General features: G+C 40.2%; 1 protein-coding gene across 1 annotated transcript in view; it reads right to left on the bottom strand.

Moving 5' to 3' along the window:
* Positions 1 to 14404, bottom strand: part of LOC139369950 (metabotropic glutamate receptor 7-like) — a 372213-nt gene that overhangs the window by 68993 nt on the left and 288816 nt on the right. The window lies entirely within an intron of this gene.

The following is a 14404-nucleotide window of genomic DNA, read 5'->3' on the forward strand; positions in this document are numbered from 1 at the left end:
GCAGTAGCTAACGATCTGGATTACAGCCCAGAGACTAACCATCCCAGTAGAGCTCTGAGTTTGATTAGCTGTTATATACAGCCACAATACCTATGGTCTATTGGCTAGCCAGTCAAAACGACTGGAAAGTTTGTTTTCAGAGTGAGAAGGAGGATGTTTAGGAGGTCTAACTAGGGAGAGGTCGGGACTAAGTGTTTTTGTTTTTTTGTTCTCAAAGTCAATTATGCGGTACCCGATAGATATTCAGCATAGCAACCTACAAAACAAACTCATAGTGTCTCCTGGACAAAACAAAAGAGGATGGATCATAATGGATATTGTTTTGTGGGCATTACAGCCCAAGACTAACCACCCAATAACGGCTACCAGAGGTTCTAGGGATGCAAGCAAACAATCAATAGTCCTCCTTTCAGGGTCTAAGAGAAAAGGTGAAAAGACAATGTAATCTCGTCATTCATTTCCTATTCATAACAATCATTGGAAAGGTGAAAAGACAAGACCTATCATCCCATATTCACAACACTCATTCACACTCAAAATCAAATCCTTCTTTGTACAAAAGGGTGCAATAATGCTTATTAATTAAGAACAATCTATCCTGTGGAATTGGATTTTAAATGATGCCTTTGATTCCCCCCCCTTTCAGTGTTCTAGAATCTATTGTTTTTCTGTTGTCATTGCGTCTCGCTCTGTATCTGATGGATAGATAATTTTCATTCTCTGATTCCATGGCCTCCAAACACTGCTGGTTGTCATAGAACCCACTGTGACAACGCCACAATCAACTCAGGGGCTGAGGGGCTGAGGGGCTGAGAGAGAGAGAGAGAGAGAGAGAGAGAGAGAGAGAGAGAGAAATGTAGATGACAGTACATTACTAAGCAGTAGAAGCCATGCCTTAGGTAAGGCATTTATACTGACCAAAAATATTAACGTGACTTGCAACGATTGTACAGAGTTACAGTTCATATTAGGTAATCATTCAATTGAAAGAAAATAATTAGGCCCTAATCTATGGATTTTGGTCACAGATACCTTTAAAAAAAAGATAGGGGCATATATCAATCAACAAGTCAGTATCTGGTGTGACAACCTTTTCCCTCATGCAGCGCGGCACATCTCCTTGGCATAATGCCGTGCATTATCATGCTGAAACATGAGGTAATGCCGGCGGTTGAATGGCAAAACAAAACAAGGATCGCGTCACTGCATCTATTGGTATTCCCATTTCTATAGATAAAATGCAAATGTGTTCGTTGTCCGTAGCTTATGCCTGCCCATCCCATAACCCCAACGCCACCGTGGGGCACTCTGTTCACAATGTCGACATCAGCAAACCGCCCACTCACACAAGGCCAGAGAGGTTGTCTGCGGTTGTGAGGCTAGATGGACGTACAGCCAAATTTTCTAAAACAATGTTGGTGGAGAAATTAACATTCAATTCTACGGCAACAATTGCCAATTGCACGATCCTTCAAAACTTGAGACATCTGTGGCATTGTGTTGTGTGAAAAAAAGTGGCCTTTTACTATCCCCAGCACAAGGTGCACCTGTGTAATTATCGTGATGTTTAATCTATCATGGCAAAGGAGAAATGTTCACGAACAGGGATGTAAACAAATTTGTGCACCACATTTGAGAGAAATAAGCATTTTGGGCGTAATAGAACATTTCTGGGATCTTTTATTTCAGTTCATGAAACATTGGACCAACACTTTACATGTTGCATTTATTTAGCCTGATTTATTTTGTTCAGTGTAGCTTCTTCTTGTTAAAGGGAATGGTAGAAAGCAGAGTAGTTGTTTGTGTTTTGACCTTGCATGCTGTATTTAAGACTTGAAAATGAAATGTATTACTATATTACTCTTACATATGAGTCATTGCTGGTTTCAACAACACTCTTCAATCTTCCAAAGCGCTTATATTGGAGAATAAGGGCTAAAATCTAAAAACTTCACAATGCAATTATTATTTATCATCAGAATAAAGCCAAAATGAACTTGAGAACCAACTTCTCTGGTTGAAAATGACATACCTTTCATCGATATTAATCAGAAACATTTATTCCAGTGTCACAATGTACTACAAAGTATTCAGAGAATGCAGCTGAACAACGATTGCTTGTTACACCCTTTTTAGTTATTTTTATGAAATTGTTTTTTTACGAAATAGTTTTAATCTAAAGTTTTAATCAAAGTGAAGTTTTCGAGAGCTACGAATTCCGCTACGCAGTTAACTTTTACTGTTGGGAGCGCAAGTTTGTCTCCCGGTATTCCGCTAAAACAGCCTAATAGTTAGCTGCTAGCCGATATGCTAACTGAGCAGGCTAACGTTAGCAGTGTTAGCAGTGCTAGCAGTGCTACCCGGTGCTTTTATCCATGATTGGGCACAAATGTGATAGGTTCGAGATGATATCCATGCAACAGGAGGGGAAAAAAACGATTGAACTGATTAACGGGCAGGGTTTGCACCACCATCAAGCAGTTTAGGGGAAGAGATTCTCAAGTCGATAGCTAACTGAGCAGGCTAACGTTAGCAGTGCTAGCATACCGGTTGCGGGAAAAGCAGGACATTCTAAATACACCAACAGCTTAGGGAAAACACATTTCAATTTGACAGATGGTGTGGATCTGTACCAATCCACTGGACAGATGGTGTGGATCTGTACCAATCCACTGGACAGATGGTGTGGATCTGTACCAATCCACTGGACAGATGGTGTGGATCTGTACCAATCCACTGGACAGATGGTGTGGATCTGTACCAATCCACTGGACAGATGGTGTGGATCTGTACCAATCCACTGGACAGATGGTGTGGATCTGTACCAATCCACTGGACAGATGGTGTGGATCTGTACCAATCCACTGGACAGATGGTGTGGATCTGTACCAATCCACTGGACAGATGGTGTGGATCTGTACCAATCCACTGGACAGATGGTGTGGATCTGTACCAATCCACTGGACAGATGGTGTGGATCTGTACCAATCCACTGGACAGATGGTGTGGGTCTGTACCAATCCACTGGACAGATGGTGTGGATCTGTACCAATCCACTGGACAGATGGTGTGGATCTGTACCAATCCACTGGACAGATGGTGTGGATCTGTACCAATCCACTGGACAGATGGTGTGGATCTGTACCAATCCACTGGACAGATGGTGTGGATCTGTACCAATCCACTGGACAGATGGTGTGGATCTGTACCAATCCACTGGACAGATGGTAGGATGCTCAACTCAGCCCGTGGGAGACTGGACTCTGGCAAGGCGTAGGTCAGGAGGGAGGCAGTCTGGCCGGCCTCCACACATCCTAGAAGACCGACCCAGCGATCAAATAGCCTTTCTCTGCTGGTGACGGACCTTCTGGACCCCGGGAGTAAGCGCTGATCCCGAGAGTGAACCGACACCCTGGTTAGCACAGGGAAGGGAATACTTATCTCTGGCCCCCTCCTTTTATTTAACTAGGCAAGTCAGTTAAGAACAAATTATTATTTTCAATGATGGCCTAGGAACAGTGGGTTAACTGCCTTGTTCAGGGGCAAAATGACAGATTGTGTACCTTGTCAGCGCGGGGGTTTGAACTTGCAAATTTCTGGTTACTAGTCCAACGCTTTAACCACTAGGCTACCCTGCCGCCCATCCTGTGATATCAAAGGGATTCGGAATGTTTCAGCCGCCTCATTGGCCTAAATGTTTACTTTAAAGGAACTTTGCAACATCAAGAATTTCTCCTTTTGTGACAATTTTGTCTTGCTGTGGGAGCAACCAGCACTCTTTAAAAGAGACATGATTCACCCTAACCACGGGGGCTCCAGCAACATTGCCAACTGTTTTCGAGCCTGACGGCCTGGGTCTATTAGTGCTCCTGTCCTACTTGTCATAAATAGCAAGAGAGGACATGGAAATAATATAATCTCCCGAAGAAATGGTAGTCTGGTCAATATAAGTAACCTAAATTGTGAAAGAATGTGACTAAACAAAACATAAAGAAGAATAAACTGGACTATGAAACACAGATTAATGATGCAAACGATAAGGGTAAAAAGCTTTGGAGCACCTTAAATTAAATGTGATGCAAAAAAGGTAAACTCAGCTCCATCCTTCATTGAATCAGATGTGTCACTCATCATGAAACCCTATGATTTTGCCAACTAATTTTACACATTTGTCATTGGAAAGATTAGCTAATTTACAACAACAAACTCTCAACCTTCCTTACCTAAATTATGAAAGACAAGCAATGTCATTTTGGATTCGGTAAAGTGAATGTGGAAGAGGTGAAAAAAAAAAAAAGATCATTGTCTATCAATAATGGCAAACCACCTGGTACTGAAACATGGATGGACATTACTGAGGAGGGTTTCAGACTATATTGCCACACCTGTTTGCCATTTCTGCAATCTATGGAAAGCAGAAGTAATTCCAGAAAACAATATTAGCAAAGCACCCTTTACTGGTTCAAACAGCCGACCAATCAGCTTTCTACCAACCCTTAGTAAACGTTTGGAAATAATTGTGTTTGACCAGATACAATGCTATTTCGCAGTAAACAAATTAACAACTGACTTTCAGCATACTTATAGAGAAGGAAATTCAACATTTGATTGATGATTGGCTGAAAGAAACTGATAATGAGATGATTGTGGGAGATGTTTTGTTAGAGTTCAGTGCAGCTCTTGACATTATAATTCATTGTGTGCTGCTGAATAAAAACATATACATACACAGTGGGGAGAACAAGTATTTGATACACTGGCGATTTTACAGGTTTTACTACTTACAAAGCATGTAGAGGTCTGTAATTTTTATCATAGGTACACTTCAACTGTGAGAGACGGAATCTAAAACGAAAATCCAGAAAATCACATTGTATGATTTTTAAGTAATTAATTTGCATTTTATTAAATAAATAAGTAATCCTAAATATAGAAAAAGCTAAAAGCATTAAAAAAAATATATATATTTATATTTAACTAGGCAAGTCAGTTAAAACAAATTCTTATTTACAATGACGGCCTACCAAAAGGGAAACGTCCTCCTGCGTGGATGGGGCAGGGATTAAAAATAAAAATAAATGAAATATAAATATAGGAAAAAACACATCACTACAAGAGAGAGCTAAGACAACAACACAGCATCACATGACAACAACATGGTAGCAACACAACATGACAACAACATGGTAGCAACACAACATGACAACAACATGGCAGCAACACAACAAGACAACAACATGGCAGCAGCACAAAACAGGGTACAAACATTGTTGGGCACAGACCACAGTAAAGGGCAGGAAGGTAGAGACAACAATACATCACACATAGCAGCCACAACTGTCAGTAAGAGTGTCCATGATTGAATCTTTGAATGAAGAGATTTAAATGAAGAGTATTTGTGACAAATCATTCACTAAAACCTAAACCTCAACTAAATCTTGTAATGAATAATGTGGCAGTTGAGCAAGTTGAGGAGACTAAACTTCTTGGGGTAACCTCTTAATTGTAAACTGAAATGGCCGAAACATATTGATGCAACGTAGCCTAAATGGGGAAAGGTCTGTACATAAGGCCTGTCCTTACAGGCCTTAGTTTTATCACACCTGAACACAGGGAAATTACAGTTGGCCCAGAACAGGCTGGCCCTCAAATATACAGGGACAGCTAATATCATTAAAATCTATTCTGCCTCAAAGTAGAGGAGAGATTGACTGCAAAGACTACTTGTCTTTGTGAGAGGTGTTGAAAGCGCCAAACTGTCTGTCCAAATTACTAGCACACATCTCAGACACCGATTCATACCCCACAAGACATGCCACCAGAACTGCTTATTCTTCACCCTGCGGTCCAACTCATCCCAAACCATCTCAATTGGGTGTAATCTTATAAACATAGGATGAAACATAGCAACGGAGCACTTTCACTTCGTTTCGGTGGATGCTAGCTTGTAACAAATGACTTCAGGCTTTTCACAGCACTATTTTACAAGTTTCTGCACTATTAAAACCCTCCCCTGTTCAGAATTTTTTTAATGAATTACAAACTAGCTGTCATGACTTCTACCGAAGTCGAAGCCTCTCCTTGTTCGGGGCGGTGCTCGGCGTCACCGGTCTTCTCGCCATCATTGATCCATTTTTCAATTTCCATTGGTTTTGTCTTGTCTTCCTACACACCTGTTTTCAATCTCATTCATTACCTGTTGAGTATTTAACCCTCTGTTTCCCCTCATGTCTTTGTCAGAGATTGTTTGTTATTCAGTGTTGTGTTGGTTTTTGTATTGGTGCGCGACGGGGTCCTCGTACCCACTTTATTTTACTGTTACATTTAGTGTTTGAAGTATGTTTAGTTTATTCGTTATTAAATACTCCATTTCAGTCTGTTTGATTCTCCTGCGACTGACTTTTGATGTCTTTTGAATCAAGGTACAATAGGCTATTCAATCCAATGTTTTTCCTGTTTGCCCAAAGTTTGACAAAGTTATTGTAGCATATCATCTACGAAAAAACTAAACGTGTACCTCAGGCCACACTCTCATGTTTCCAAACCCATCACACATAGACACACTGACTACACCTTAGCTGGCAGCTAGCTAGCTTAGCTTTCTACTGTATCGATAGATTCCTGTGAGAGAGAAATCTCTGGATTTTAAACAGTAATGATTTTGTGATGGGAGCTGGTTCAGACGATCAGTGGCATCTAGTGCTCATTGGCATTGGGGTAAAGTAATTAATTAAGTAAAAATAATTGAAAGAGCTATTTAAGTAGGTTTTTAGAGTATCTGTACTTTACTTTAGTCTTTATATATTTGACAACTTTTACTTCACTTTTGATACTTAAGTATATTTTTAGCAATTACATTTACTTTTGATACGTGAGTACATTTAAAACAAAATACTTTTAGACTTTTACTCAGGTATGATTATACTGGGTGACTCACTTTTACTTGAGTAATTTTCTATTAATGTATCTTTACTTTTACTCAAGTATGACAATTGGGTACTTTTTACACCACTGCTCATTGGCAAGAACACTGGTTTCATGGACCTCTCCAAGGAAAATGTCAGCTCCAAGAGGAGCAAACAAAAAGAAAGGAAACATTGAGATGACATCATAGTTCCTTGATAGCCAGGATATCCGCATAGAAACGTTGCAGTGTGTAACGCGTGTATGCTTTCTTTAGAGTAATACCTGACATTTCCTGTTATTTATTGGGTCTGCAACAGTATAAAGAAAAAGTTCCTGAGGTATTCTAGACAGAATGAGTAGTCGGCTTCATCAGGAATAGAAATAGAAAAACAGGCATTAAAAGCATGTTTTAAATAATATATTTTCTGATTTAGGGAATTTCAACAAAAAAGTTCACTGCAGTAATACACTTCTCCAAGGAACATGTGTGGTTCCAAGGAACATGGTGTGGCTCCGAGGAAAATGGTGTGGCTCCGAGGAAAATGGTGTGGCTCCGAGGAACATGGTGTGGCTCCGAGGAACATGGTGTGGCTCCGAGGAACATGGTGTGGCTCCGAGGAGCATGGTGTGGCTCCAAGGAACATGTGTGGCTCCAAGGAAGAAGAGGTGCGTTGGTCGTTTGCCAGCAAATGGGTCCTACGAGAACATTCAGGTAATCGTCCACTATTGTCAACAACTTCGCCGATGTCCACACAATGCTGCTCCCAGGACAGATCCCTGGATTTTAGAGGGCAGTCCTCTGTGTGGTGCCTTGATGCGTGATCGTGGTTAGTGTTATCCTAAATCTTGATACTTATATTTGTATCAAATGTCCGTCAGCTCAAGCCAAGTGGACGAGCGGAAAAACTAAGCTAATTATTCACGTAATAACCACACGTAATAACCACACAAATCAGATCCAAAGGTTTGTGGTCAGATTTTCTTTAACATTTCTCATATTATTTTCTGCTTAGAGACTTTAGTTAATGGATGATTCTCTAATGTTAAACATATAAAGTGTGGTGTACCGCATGGCAGCTCCCTAGGCCCTCTACTATTTTCTATTTTCACTAATGACCTGCCACATGCATTAAAACTTCTTCAGGCTAGGGCCCTTTTTTTCTCAATTTCCACCTGACTGATGTGCCTAAAGTAAACTACCTGTTTCTCAGGCCCACAAGCCAGGATATGCATATAATTGGTACCATTGGATAGAAAACACCTTGAATTTTGTAGAAATGTTAAAATAATGTATGCGACTATAACGCAATTGATATGGTAGGAGAAAATCCAAAGAAAAAACAACCAGAATTATAATTTTTTTGAGAGCCCATGCTCTTACAATGGAAAGCATAGGGTCATATTGTAATTCCTAAGGTTTCCACTAGATGTCAATAGTCTGTGTTCAAGGTTTCAGGCTTGTAACTTGGATAATGAAGAAGAAGTATGAGTTTTAGTATGACAACACCAGTTTGGAAATCCGTGTTTGAGCGAGCGCCGAAGTGGACAAGCACCTGCTAATATCGCTTTCCTATTGAACATACTCTTTCCGTATGAAATATCATAGTTTAATTACATTTTAGGTTACCTGATGAATAAATAGAAAAGTATTTTGACTTGTTGAAACAAAGTTTAGTTTTTCAGATTCCTTTCTCTTTGGGATTTTTGGGATATGTCGTGTGTGTGCGTGCGTGCGTGTTTGGATGAGAAAAATAACAACACTCATGTTAATGGATTTCATAGACTGTGTTTTGTATTAACTTCTTGACTCTACTTGAGACGCATATGTCTCAAGTAGGCACCTGGAAATGCAAATGCGCTACGCTAAATGCTAAATGTACTCGTTAAAACTCAAACCTTGATCAAAATTCACAAGCAGGGTATTGAATTAAAGCTACACTCGTTGTGAACCTAGCCAACAAGTCAGATTTTTAAAATGCTTTTCGGCGAAAGCATGAGAAGCTATTATCTGATAGCATGCACCACCTGAAAATGCCTGAATGCGACGTAAACAAAGACTCTGCTTATCCGACGCAGCACAAAACGCAGAAATAAAATATAAAACATTCATTACCTTTGACGAGCTTCTTTCTTGGCACTCCTATATGCCCCATAAACATCACTATTGGGTCTTTTTTTCGTTTAAATCGGTCCATATATACCCAAAATAGCTTTCTATGGAAGCTGTGTCATTCAGAAAAAAACATTGTTTTTAAACGCTGCGTAATTTTTTAAAATTAAAAAAGTCGACGATAAACTTTCACAAAACACTTCGAAATCCTTTTGTAATCCAACTTTAGGTATTAGTAAACGTTTATAATCTATCAAAATGATTACAGGGCGATGTATATTCAATAGCTCCTCGTGTGCAAATCAATGGCTTCCCATGTCCACATTAACAACATCCGGGTGGAGACTGGAAGAAACGGAAGCCAGATAGATGGATTTTCCAACAATAAATTCAATTGAAAATGACGACAATGGCGACATCGTGTGGAATTTGTAGGAATTGCATGCAGGTCGATATTAAATTTTGTCCTCTTTTAACAACCCATGGAAGTGACTTATGGAAATTATTTTTAGCTTTCAGAGAGCAGTTTTTCTTGCGTTTTTCAATGAAACACACGATCTGTTATAGTCACAGCCGTGATTTAACCAGTTTTAGAAACTTCAGAGTGTTTTCTATCCACACATACTAATCATATGCATATACTATATTCCTGGCATGAGTAGCAGGACGCTGAAAAGTTGCACGATTTTTAACAGAATGTTCGAAAAAGGAGTGGGTAGAAGTAAGTTAAGTAAATAGTTGTTTTTAATGATATTAAATAACTGTCTTTAAAAGTAACTGCAAACTTTGATTGTGTTTTTCTCCAAAAAACTGAAGCGAGTTACATGTATGTAACTTGTTATTTAGAGTAGACGGCTTTCTAATGAGACTAACATGATCTAACATTCTCCTTTATCCAGCATTCTATAAAACTACAAATGTGTTGATAGAGCAAGTCACATATGTACTTGTGTGTGGGCAAAGGATCCCTCCCGATGTGTTCTCTAATCTCGTAAATCGTTTTAGAAAATGGTTGTTATCCTTGGGGTATTGAAAGGTATTGAAAACAAGGGTGGCAACCATTTCTACTCCTGTTTTTCAAGACATAAAAAAATACTTGTAAAAACTAAATCTCTTTCTCTGAGCAATTAGTATTAGTATAAAATATAATTCTCCCCCAAAAATATATTATATATCTCAGTATTTGTATTATTTATTGAATACCGTATGTTTTGCAAATTATATTATATATTATATATATATATATATATTATATTATTATATTATATTATATACCATATACATGTTTTGCATGTCTTTATCAAAAGGTACAAATCATTATGGACCCGACTGTATACAGTGAGCTCCAAAAGTATTGGACTTTGACAATATGTTCTTGATTTGGCTCCAGCACTTTGGATTTTAAATTATGCAATGTCTATGAGGTTAAAGTGCATACTGTCAGCTTTAATTTGAGGGTACTGTTATCCACATCGGGTGAACCATTTAGAAATTAGAGCACATCGTCCCCTCATTTTTAGGAGACCAAAAAAATTAACTTATACGGCAGAGTTTATAAAAGAACAAAAATGTTAAGTATTTGGTCCTATATTCACTAAGGCATAAATATCATACCTCCCAAAAATACTCCCCTCCACTCAGTTCGGGTGGAGCCTAGCTGAAATCGGCTAGACAAACCGAACAAGTGTGCTCTAGCATACTCCCTTAAAAGACAGAGGAAAAAGTGGCAAGAGAACTGTTGGAATATTTAGAGACGTATTAGCCAGGCGTCTTAGCCTCAAAAAGGTCTGGATTAATCTAAAATAACTCAAGAAATCGGTCATTGATGTTGCAGTTTTTGCCAAGGACATCTTAGTTACACAATTTTACATCTAACTAAGAAGGGTGGTGCACTATTTCCCAATGAACAAATGTGCATGAAAATGAGTTGTCTCTTGTTGAATGACAACAAATACTTTACTGAATAATTCTTGACCAAGGGGCGTTGACTTCAGTTCTGAACTTCTGCTTGCCTCCAGAAAAACATCTGTGTGCCCAAACAGCTGAAAAAATGTCACTGAATGATGGGTATTGATGTGCATAATGTTCGTGGTGTGTGTAATGAGTGTTGCAGGTGTGCATAATGATGGGTTGCAGGTGTGCGTAATGATGGGTTGCCAGGTGTGCGTAATAATGGATGCTAGGTGTGCGTAATGATGGGTTCCCATGTGTGTGTAATGATGGGTTGCCAGGTGTGTGTAAAGATGGGTTGCCAGGTGTGCCTAATGATGATGGGTTGCCAGGTGTGCATAATAATGGATGCCAGGTGTGCGTAATGATGGGTTGCCATGTGTGCGTAATGATGGGTTGCCAGGTGTGTGTAAAGATGGGTTGCCAAGTGTGCCTAATGATGATGGGTTGCCAGGTGTTAGTAATGATGGGTTGCCAGGTGTACATAATGATGGGTTGCCAGGTGTGCGTAATGATGGGTTGCCAGGTGTGCGTAATGATGGGTTGCCAGGTGTGCGTAATGATGGGTGCCAGGTGTGCGTAAAGATGGGTGCCAGGTGTGCGTAAAGATGGGTTGCCAGGTGTGCATAATGATGGGTTGCCAGGACAGGTGGTTAGTAAACCGGCGCCGGGGGAGTAGATGGTGAACAAAAATGAACAAAAACGTCACAAAATTTCAGCATAATGTTAGCACAACTTTTCCGAACGGCTTCGGCTGGGTAACATTTCAGACGCCTTTAAAGCTGGCAAAAGGTGGTTAGAATAGGACGGGAGGCCCCAAAAAAATCTATGTAAAGTCTGTCTAACTAATAGAGAGTCAGAGTCCCGAGTGTGGAAACAAATATAGTCAACAAAGCATGCAGGAGTCGTGAAGCAAATAGCAAAATAGCACAAGAAAGAAACAAATAACGACTTGTCACTCAGTCACTCGCCCCAACAGTGCCTGTGTGCTGGAGGCGATTTGACAGCTGGGTTGAGAGGTGGGAGTGTGGTAGCCCTTTTCTTCAGGCCTTGTGAATACTGCTCTATCGTCATCAGTATTTCTGCCCGACCTCAGCCAGGTAAGTAATGACAAGCAGTAAAGGCCAGGGTGTTACAATTCCACTCTGCTGGGGCTGGGGTGCCTGCCTGCCTGCCTGCCTGCCTGCTTGCCTGCCTGCCTGCCTGCTTGCCTGCTTGCCTGCTTGCCTGCCTGCCTAGGCTCTGCCTGGCTGCTGACGTCAGGCCTTCACACAGCACGAGGCAGCACACACACAGACATATGCACACACACACAAGCTTAGACACTCCACACAAACACACACACACACAGCTCCCCTGGACATATGAAACTGTCGACCTAATGAGCCTCTCTGTTCTCTTCCCAGGGCTGCATATCACCTTTAGTATACAGCTCCCAAATCACACCCTATTCCTTTTTATAGTGCACTCCTTTTGAACAGAACCCACAGGGCCTTGGTCAAGTGTAGTGCACTACACTGAGTATACCAAACACCTCCCTAATATTGAGTTGCCCCTCTCCCCTCCCCTCCACCCTTATGCCCTCAGAACAGACTCAATTTGTCAGGGCATGGACTGTACAAGGTGTGGAAAGTATTCCACAGGGATGCTGGACCATGTTGACACAGTTGTGTGAAGTTGGCTGGATGTCCTTTTTTGAGGTGGTAGACCATTCTTGATACACACAGGAAACTGAGTGTGAGAAAAGAAACCCCATGCTGCTGTTTGTAGTTCTTGACACAAACCGGTGCGCCTGGCACCTACCACCAAAAACACTTACAATTTTTTTGTCTTGCCCATTCACTTTCTGCATGGCACACGTGTAACAACCCACGTCTCAAATGTCTCCAGGCTTAGAAATCCTTCTACCACCTGTCTCCTCTCCTTCGTCTACACCGATTGAAGTGGGATCATAGCTTCAACTGGATTCACATGGTCTATCTAATGTGTTGTATAGTCAGTGTATGATATAGCGTGCCAGTCGGGTACAGATTAAGCAGGTAGTTTAGTTACAGTACCCTATTGTACAAAACAAAATGCATTTTCACTAGACTCAGCCAGCCCTTCAGCTGCATTGCAAATCCTTTTTTGGTTTGCCGGGTGGAATTTGTAAAGGCACAATCGTTTTATTTTCTGAACCCTTATCTGTTGCGCTTCGGGGTACATTTCTAACACCTATTTTCAGGAGCACTTAAGCCGTTTGTACACCAAAAGAATTTGGGAAACGCTAAATACAATAGAAAACAGGGGCGGTCTAAGACCAGAAATTGGCTCTGGTATTTTTAAGGCACTGGCCCATTTTTTTTTTATTCTTTGAGGAACTCATTATAAGCCAGATAATGATAATTTCTATGCCAAAAAAATAACAAGTTAAACAGGCTCACTAGGTTAAAACTGGACCAGCCCATCTAGCATATTGTTTTTAAAATGGTTATTTATTTCACCTTTATTTAACCAGGTAGGCTAGTTGAGAACAAGATCTCATTTACAACTGTGACCTGGCCAAGAATAAAGCAAAGCAGTTCGACACATACAACAACACAGAGTTACACATGGAAATAAACAAACATACAATCAATAATACAGTAGAAAAATCTATATACAGCATGCGGAAATGAGGTAGGATAAGAGAGGTAAGGCAATACATTTGCCCGAAATGCCAGAAGGCCGGTCCACCACTGATAATAATATTATCTATTGTACCACTGATAAAACAGATGGTTAAATTAAACGGAGTCTCTGACTACACTGTGATTGGATTGAACAAAAGGCAATCTCACAGTCAGCTTCACAACACCTGTATTCCACATACACACCCAGGTGTAGTTGTTGTAGTTTTCCATTTCCTCAGACGTAATTGGTTTTAAGGCCAACTAGCAAGACAAGAGGGAAAAAAAACACAGCCAGTGGTCAAGAAAGACAAACAACCACGATGATGACAAAAAAGTCAGATAATCAAACATGGTTTATATAGAAATTAACTTACACCAGCAATTAATTGTAAAAAAAAATGTACCATCGCCATGCAGCCATATTATAGCTTATTATTTCTGATGATTTCATTAATTTCAGACACAAGCTGTATCCCAAAAAGCACTATGTGCCCTGGTTCAAAGTAGTGCACTATAAAGGGAATGGGGTGGAAGCTTTGGACACAACCTTGGATAAGCCACAGCTGATCCTCTTATAGCTACAGAGGTTAAAGAGAGTCTAGATTGCCTTCAGCTAGCAAACAGACCAATTATAGCAACATCAGACTGTTCATGTCCTGGACATGGAATTTGAGATAAATCTGACACAAACAGCAATATGCCATATGTCTGAATGTCTCTATTGAGGCTAATAGCAAATGTAAGTTAATTTCTTATCCACTGTAGTTGAGGGAAATATGGTTATGCC

The sequence above is a fragment of the Oncorhynchus clarkii genome, chromosome 17 (assembly GCF_045791955.1).
Source record: "Oncorhynchus clarkii lewisi isolate Uvic-CL-2024 chromosome 17, UVic_Ocla_1.0, whole genome shotgun sequence".
Classification (NCBI taxonomy): Eukaryota; Metazoa; Chordata; class Actinopteri; order Salmoniformes; family Salmonidae; genus Oncorhynchus; species Oncorhynchus clarkii.